Here is a 9255-nt window from a genome sequence, read left to right on the forward strand (position 1 = left end):
CCTTATCTAAAACCCATTTTAAATGCCCAAATTTAATCAAAATACACATCAAAAATTAAATTAACTCCTTCTTAACCTACCCCGTTGAATTAATAATTTTAACCCCTTCCGAACACCTTTAAATTAGCCCCCCTCAAAATCACCCCCTAAAAATATTTAAATTTAAAAACTAACCCCCCAGAAAAATCCCCCAAAATACCCCGATCACAAATCTGAAAACAGAATTTAAATCCGATAAATTCCTGATTTTTAAATAATAAAATTCCCAATTTCCACATTTTAAAAATAAACTTATTAAAGTTTTTGGGCCAAATGACCCCTTACCTGAAACTAGATTTTCTCCTCACCAAATGCCTTCCATCTGATCCGGTCCTGCTGGTCTTCAGACGAAAACGAAGACAAAATTTTAAAAACCCCGCAAAAATCGTGAAAATGCGAGCTCCTATTTTAAATTGAGGCCCAGGCTTCTAGGCCTCAACGGAGCTCCTCCGAGATGCGCGCCCCCGATTCATGCATGTGGTGCGAATCCATCACATGCATGCGCGCACACGTCGCATCTTCCTCCTCCTCCTCCCTCTCCTAACAGGGCACGCCCCAAAAACAGTAGCGCCACCTCCATCGCAACCAGGAGCCCGGACTCAGCCAATAAAGAAAATCAGCCCCAATGACGGCCGTCATTTCCAGCCCCCGAACAGGCCCCCGAAGAAAACGGCGCTGCTTCCCGCAGCTCATCTCTCCTCCCACGCTCCTCTCCATCCCGCAGCACAGCCGGCCCGAAATCAGCCCCATTCGCTTTTCCTGGTCCGAGGACTTGCCCCGATGTCCCCGGACCTCCCGAAATTCGCGGCGCTGTCCCGCCTCACCTAAATCGGCCAGGGAAAAGGCCCGCAAACGCCGGCACTACCCAGTGCACTTCTTCGCTCCCGGAGACGTGCCCAATCATCTCCGGGACAAAAAAAATGAAATTGCAGCGCTGCCTTTCGCCGCTTCTCTCCTTCCTCCCGACCGCCCTGAAGCCACAACTTGGCCCCCACAGTCAGACGCCCATGGCCCGGAAACGGCCCCGAAGACCCCGGCACTGCCTCCCACAGCCCCGGTGCAGATCTTCAGTCCCGGGGACGTTCCCAATCGTCCCCGGGCCTCCAAAAACGGCAACGCTGCCTCTGGCGCTCTCCTCCTGCAGAGCTCTCCCCTCTGGCAGCCCGAAACCAACCCCTCACCCCGCACTGGCCCAAAATCGGTCCGAACGACCCCCAGAGCCCGAAACGGATCCCAGCAGCCAAGAATGGCCCCAGAAGCCTCCCAAAACAGCGCTGCCTGCCCTTCAGCCTTCGGAGACCCTCCCAAAAACGACCCTAAAATCACTCAGAAGAACCAGGTAAATATTATGTTACATTAACAAAAAAAAGGGGGGGTTGGCAATTCTCTTCTGCAAGGGGATCTTAGATCACTGCCAACAGTTGTATGTAGATGGGGAGGGTCGGATAGTCATCTGCAAGGCCACAATACAGAGAGAATTTACTTTAGGTGGCACTGTGTCGGTGGTTGGGAGGCGGGGCTAGTGCTGGGCAGACTTCTACAGTCTCTGCCCTGAAAATGGCAGATACAAATCAAGGTCAGGTATACATATAAAGTAGCACATATGAGTTTATTTTGTTGGGCAGACTAGATGGACCATACAGGTCTTTCTCTGCCGTCATCTACTATGTTACTATGTTTTTAGACTTGGATATTTCATCCCATCGGATTATTGCTGTTGGCCACCCTAACTTTGGGCTCTCCCTAGTCCTCCCCCAAAACACGCCCACACCATATCCTCTTTCTATTTGGACAAAATGCCATTCCAAAATCACAATTTGTTTGTTTTGGGTAGATGGACGGGGGTGGGGGGGATGGGAGGAGGGTGTTTACTATTTTGAGATGTCCAAGTACTTAGAAAATTAGCCCCATAGGTTTAACTATGTCTAAAGAGGGTGATTTTTCAATCAGGCAGCTGTACCTAGGCAAATACCTTTCAAAACTGCTGTCTAAGCATACTAGTTCTTGGCAGAAAATAAAAGTTAACAAGAAATGACTTGCCCTCATATGTCTACTTTTCAATCTGTTAACTGCAGTTATATCTATCAGCCTGGTTATTATGAAGGAGGAGCTTCCAAAATGGATTAGTAGAAATATTCTAGCATGCAGCATAAACTTAATTCCCTTTAATTATTCCCAATCTACTATTATTATTCCATGGCCCGCCCTGCATCTATCTCTCTATACTAAAATCTTTACACTTAGTCTAAGACTGGATGTAGGAGGATTTGTAGCACAAATGACTGATGGATGGGGGAAATCACTGCCATCCTAAAACCCCAAGTAAAACGTTGGTTTAATTAGGATGAGTGTGTGGCTGTTTTTGCTGTTAACCTGCCCCACCATGTAGGAAAGGAAGTGTGTCTGATGCCAGCGGCTAGATCTGGACCTATATAGTCATCTGATCACTTGGCCACTTAAAATTAGTGTGTATGTTTAATGCATAACCTATTATTTCAGGACATGCTGCAAACACCTAAGACAATTGCTCTAGTTCAAAGTACAAGTTGCATAACATACCATTAAAGTTTGTTTTATGGACTATTAAATTCTTGTTCAACAAAATATCAGTAACATACAAGTTCAGCCATGGAAAGTGTTTGTTAAGATTTATTTTTTGACATGTATATAACCTGAAGTCAAAATCATTCTTATTATTAAAAACTATTGACCATCAACAGGGAATATCTTAAGACTGACATGGAGGCCCTTTTACTAAGCTGCATAGGTGCGTACGCATGTCAATTTTGAATTACCACCCAGCTACTGCAAGGCCCGGGCGGTAATTTCATTTTCTACACATGTCCACTACGCGTCCCGGATAATTTCTGATGTGCGGCACTAATTGGTCAGTAATCGTCATTATACACGCGCTGAAGATTACTGTCCAGTTAACGCGTGAGACTTTACTGCTAGGCCAATGGGTGGTGATAAGGGCTCAGGCCCACTTTTTATTTTGCCGCACATCCATTTTTGGCCAGGTATGCTAAAAAATGGACCTGCACACACCCAATACACGCGTCTACACCAGCGCAGGCCATTTTTCGGCACACCTTAGTAAAAGGACCCCATTGTGCAGCATGTTCAATCATTCCAGGTACTGAGAAAGCTTAATTAAAAGACAAAAAGAAAGAGAGAGAGCATAGAGGAGGGTAACCTGAATTGAGTTAACAAGTACAAACCTGGCCATCTTTCTGGGCATATTGGATGGATCTTGCTGATTTTTATCTGTCGTCATTTACTATGTTACTATATAATTATCAGAGTCCCTTGCATTGATTTGGGGATATAGCAGGGGCGTAGCCCCAGCCACTTTCCCTGCAGGCCCTCCCATCCAACATCCTTCAATCGCTGTCCGACTGTCGCTGCCTTTTCTCTTCCGCAGCTCCGGGTATGGCCGTCCGGGAGGCAGCGTTCAGCATTGCCTGCCCTGAAATAATTCTTCTCCCCAGGCTCCGCTGCATCAGTCCCTGCATTCTCTTTTTCACCCATCGCGCAGTGCTGCCATTCACACAGGCAGCATACAGGCAATGCTGAACGCTGCCTCCCGGACGGCCGTACCTGGAGCCGTGGGAGAAAAGGCAGCGACAGCGAGTGAAGGATGTTGGATGGGCGGGCCTGGAGGGCAGAACTAAAGTAAGTGCTGGACCTTTGGGGAGAGGACGGGGGGGGGGGCTGGAGGGAAGGGATGGTTTTGCCGGAGTCAGACTTGTGGGAGGAAGGGGATTGGAGGGAAGGGAGAGAGCTACTGGATGTGGGAGAAAGAGGAGGGAGGGGATCTGAATGGAAGGGAGAGAGTTGCAGGAGGTGGGAGGAAAAGGAGGAGGGGATATGGATGGAAGGGAGAGAGCTGCTGGGCATAGGAGGGAGAGGAGAAAGGGGCTGGAGAGCTGCTGGACAAGAGAAGAAGAGGAAGAAGGGACTGGTGGGAAGGGAGAGAGCTGCTGGACATGGGAGGAAGAGGAGGAGGGGACCCCAACCTTGGCTGACCTCTAGAATCTGCTTCTTTTGTTCCTGTGACTGATCTGTCGAATTCCTTTGGCTGAACTCCCATGCTGACTTCATACATTTCAAATTCTTGTTGACCTCCTTCCAGTCTGCTTTTTCACTTGCCTAACAGGACTACTACATCCAGTTGACAAACTGTCTTGGCTCAAACCCTCGATGTCTCTTTGCCACACTGAACTCTTTCCTCAAAGTGCCTTCACCTCCAACTCCCCCTTCACTTTCTCCCCAGGCTCTGACTGAATACTTTCATGATAGGGTTCATAAGATTAGCCTTGAAATCTCATCCAAGTCACCTCCACCTCTTCTTCCCTCACTACATTCTCTCAACCCTCCTTCAACCCTTGCCTCCTTTTCTTACTTTTCTGAAATCACTAAAGAGGAAACTGCGCATTTCATTTCCTCCTCAAAACTAACTACCTGTTCCTTTGATCCTATTCTCACTATCTACTTAGCACTATCTCTCCTACTGTCATCTCATCTGTCATAGCCTCAATCTTTCACTTTCAATGGCAACTGTTCCTGATGCCTTCAAACACCCCTTAGTTACATCACTCCTTAAAAAACCTTCATTGAACCCTATCTGTCCTTCCAACTATCACCCCATCTCCCTCCTCCCTTTCCTTTCCAAGATATTTGAACCTGCTGTTCACCGTCATTGTCTTGACCTTCTTTCATCTCAAGCTATTCTTGATCCACATTAATCTGGCTTTCACCCTATTCATTCAACTAAAACTGCACTTGCTGAAGTCTCCAATGACCTGTTCCTGGCCAGATCCAAAGATCTCTATTCTATCCTCATCTTTCTTGTGCTATCTGTTGCTTTTGACACTGTTGATCACCGCCTACTCCTTGATACGCTGTCCTCACTTGGATTCATGGCTCTGTTCTTTCCTGGTTTTCTTCTTATCCCTCCCATCGCACTTTTAGTGTATACTCTGGTGGATCCTCCACCACTTCTCTTCCACTATCAGTTGGTGTACCTCAGAGCACTGTCTTGGGACCTCTTCTTTTCTCCATCTATACTTCTTCTCTTGGTGCTCTGATCTCATCCCATGGTTTTCAGTATCGCCTTTATGCTTATGACTCCCAGATCTACCTCTCCACACCAGAAATTTCAGCAGGAATCCAGGCCCAAGTATTAGCCTAACTGCCTGTCTGACATTGCTGCCTGGATGTGGCACTGCCATCTGAAACTAAACATAACCAAGATTGAGCTTCTTGTCTTTCCCTGTAAATCAACCTCTCCTCTTCCCCTATTCTCTGTCTCTATGTTTATCCACTCCTACCCTAGCTGAGATAATATTTAACCATCTGTCCGACCTCATGTGCAACTTTCTTTAAATTAGTCACCTTACTTTCTAATTCTTCTTACTCTCTTACCTATATGTTCCATCTTTGCTTATACCCTTCACTATGAATTAAAATGTTCTATTACGTATTGTGTTGACATTGTAAGTAGTATACTAGCCAGCTCATTTTCGAAAGAGATCATCGACCATCTTCCGACACAAATCGGGAGATGGCCGGCGATCTCCTGATCCCGGCCAAATCGGTATAATCGAAAGCCGATTTTGGCTGGCCCCAACTGTTTTCCGTCGCGGAGCCGGCCAACCTGTCCAGGGAGGGTACTGAAGGCGGGATGGGGGTGGGGTGGGGTGTGGTTATGAGATGGCCGGCTTCACCCCATAATGAAAAAAAGATGGCCGGCTCAGACGAGCATTTCGCCGGCTGCACTTGGTCCATTTATTTTTAAGTCCAAGTCACAAAAAAGTGCCTCAATTTACCAGATGACCACCGGAGGGAATCGGGAATCACCTCCTCTTACTCCCCCAGTGGTCACCAACCCCCTCCCACCCAAAAAAATTTAAAATAAAACATTTTTTGCCAGCCTCTATGCCAGCCTCAAATGTCATACCCAGCTCCATGACAGCAGTATGCAGGTCCCTGGAGCAGTATTTAGTGGGTGCAGTGCACTTCAGGCAGGTGGACCCAGGCCCATCCCCCCTACCTGTTACACTTGTGGTGATAAATGTTGAGCCCTCCAAAAAAACCCAAAACCCACTGTACCCACATGTAGGTGCCCCCCTTCACCCCTAAGGGCTATGGTACTGGTGTAGAGTTGTGGAGAGTGGGTTTTGGGGGGGATTTGGGGGGCTCAGCACCTAAAGTAAGGGAGCTATGCACCTGGGAGCAATTTTTGAAGTCCACTGCAGTGCCCCTAGGGTGCCCGGTTGGTGTCCTGGCATGTCAGGGGGGCCAGTGAACTACAAATGCTGGCTCCTCCCACAACCAAAAGGCTTGCATTTCACCGGGTTTGAGATGGCCGAGCCCGGTTTCCATTATGGCTGAAAACCGAACCCAGCCATCTCTAAACCCAGCGATCTCAACATTTGACCTAAATGTTGGGATTTAGCTGGCGCCAACCATATTATCAAAGGAAAAGATGGCCGGCAATCTTTTTTGATAATACGGTTTGCTCCGCCCCTTTACGGCGCCAGCCACATAGATGGCCGGCCAGCTATTTGGCCAGCGCTGTTCGATTATGCCCCTCCACATCATATTTTGCATTATTTGAATATTTTTACTGCTGTAATTGCCTATTGCTCATGTTTGATCTATTCTTACTGTACACCACCTTGAGTGAATTCCTTCAAAAAGGAGGTAAATAAATCCTAATAAATAAACAAACACTCTCATCCTCCCTGTCTCATCAGCTCATAATCTTGGGGTCATCTTCGACTCCTCTCTCTCTTTATCTGCACACATTCAACAGACTGCTAAAACCTGTCATTTCTTTCTCTATAATATCACCAAAATGAATCTTTATATAATTTATTTATTTTATTTATTTATTGCATTTGTACCCCATATTATCCCACCTTTTTGCAGGCTCAATGTGGCTTACAGAGTGTTGTTATGATGCAGTCATTACATGATCGTAGATACAGTCGATAATAAGCTAAGGAAGGTAATTTAGATGCAGGTGCTAGGTAAGTGTTGTGAGAGGTGTTTTAGATGCATCTGAGTAGTTTGGGGAATAGTTAGTGAGGATGTCCTTAGTAGGCTTTGTTGAAGAGATGTGTCTTCAAAGAATGGTTAGGTTGTCCATTTTTTTCAGGGCCATGGGTAGTGCGTTCCAGATCTGTGTGCTTTTGTACTCAAAAGTAGTAGTGTATGACTGTTTGTATTTAATTCCTTTGCAGCTGGGAAAGTTCAGATTGAGGAATTTGCGGGCCGATCTTTTGGCGTTTCTAGGTGGTAGGTCCACTAGGTTTAACATATAAATAGGGGCGTCTGCGTGGATGATTTTGTGGACGGTTGTGCAGATCTTGAACTCAATTCATTCCTTGAGTGGTAGCCAGGGTAGTTTCTCTCTTAGCGGTTTTGCTCTTTCGAATTTAGTTTTGCCAAAGATGAGTCTGGCTGCGGTGTTTTGGGCTGTTTGGAGTTTTTTAATGGTCTATTCTTTACAGCCTGCATACAAAGTGTTACAGTAGTCCAGATGACTTATTACTAATGATTGTACTAGGGTATGGAAGATGTTTCTTGGGAAAAAAGGTTTTATTCTCTTGAGTTTCCACATCGAGTAGAACATTTTTTTCGTTGTATTCTTCGCGTGGGTATCGAGTGTGAGGTATCGATCAATGGTGACTCCAAGAATTTTCAGATTCTCTGAGATAGGGAGTGTGCAGTATGGTATGGTTATGGTAGGGTAGTTGTTTGTGTTGTATTGGGAGGTGTACAATTGAACACAACTCTTTCTCAGTATCAAATGAAATTGCACTATATTGTCTTCCTCACGCTCACCAATCTGTGTTCTAGTCCCACCTACTTTCCTCTCCAAATCCTTAATTTTATCGATCAAGAAATTTGCATCACTATCGCATGTAGACTAGTCACCTCTCCTACATCTTTATAACCATTCACCAAGAACTTCAATGTAAGATACCATTTATGTTGCCTATTCAAAGCATCCTTCATTCTCTTTCTATATGAGCTACTCTTTTCCTCTTCACAAATCCATAAATATTCCTCGAAATGCAATTTATAGTCATCAGCATCCCCTGTTTTCCTCCACACTCATTCAGCACGCCTTAGTTCACACCACAACTGTAACAGCAGTGCTGCTCTCCATATTTGAGGGAGTCCTTGTATAAAGTAGCACCAGTGCGAGATGTATTGTTGTGTAAGGGTTACAAACCAGGTAACCCTTACACAACACTACATCTCACACTGGTGCTACTTAATACAACGACTCCCTCAAAGATGAATTCCAGTTATCAACATCCTTCTCCACTTAACAACACTACATTTTAGCACAATTTTTGCCATCAGGGAGCAATTTTTAATTTAATGACTTGCATGTGTTTTGCGTACACACTGCACTTACACTGATTTTCCCTCACTAATCTTTCTTCCTGCTTGCAGAGTAGGATTAACACAATAAAATCAAGTATAAACTGCTGTGTTTATGGGTAGCACAACTTACTGCATCAGCTCTAATCCATTGATTGCATATAGACTATTGCAATTACTAGTATCATCCACTAAAAAAGACAAATATTCCCTACTAACCTCTCTGCAATATCACTTATGAAAAAAAATTGAATAGAATAGGCTCAGGGCAGATTGTAATCCCTTTGTGAGTAAAGTGTCAAAAGCTTTATTTTTCTTTTAATATATTTTTATTTCTGCCTGTAGATCTGAAAGCTATTGAAGCAGTATACTCACAGCTTTTGTAGGTATTAATTCATTCCAAATATACCACATTCAATGATCAATGATCACTGCTGGTCTATCTCTTTGGTCACAAAGTAAAAAAAATTGATTTGTTTGACATGAGCGCCCTCTAGTAAAAACAAATTGCTTTGGATCTTGTAAGCTCCTGTACTTAAGATAACTTCAGTACACTTTTCTTATCAGTGATGCTATTAATTTATCTATTATTAGGTTCAAACTAGATGGCATGCTGTTCCCAGCCAAAGGAGAAACTTAATGTTTAGAACAGCATGTTGAGAATGAGGGAAGCTCATTCCAAATTCCATTGCTGCTTTTCTGACCTTGGGTAAATCACTTAACCCTCCATTGCCTCAGGTACAAACTTAGATTGTGAGCCCTCTGGGGACAGGAAAATATTTATTGTACCTGGATGTGGCTCACCTTGATTGA

Source organism: Microcaecilia unicolor, chromosome 2 (assembly GCF_901765095.1).
Source record: "Microcaecilia unicolor chromosome 2, aMicUni1.1, whole genome shotgun sequence".
Classification (NCBI taxonomy): Eukaryota; Metazoa; Chordata; class Amphibia; order Gymnophiona; family Siphonopidae; genus Microcaecilia; species Microcaecilia unicolor.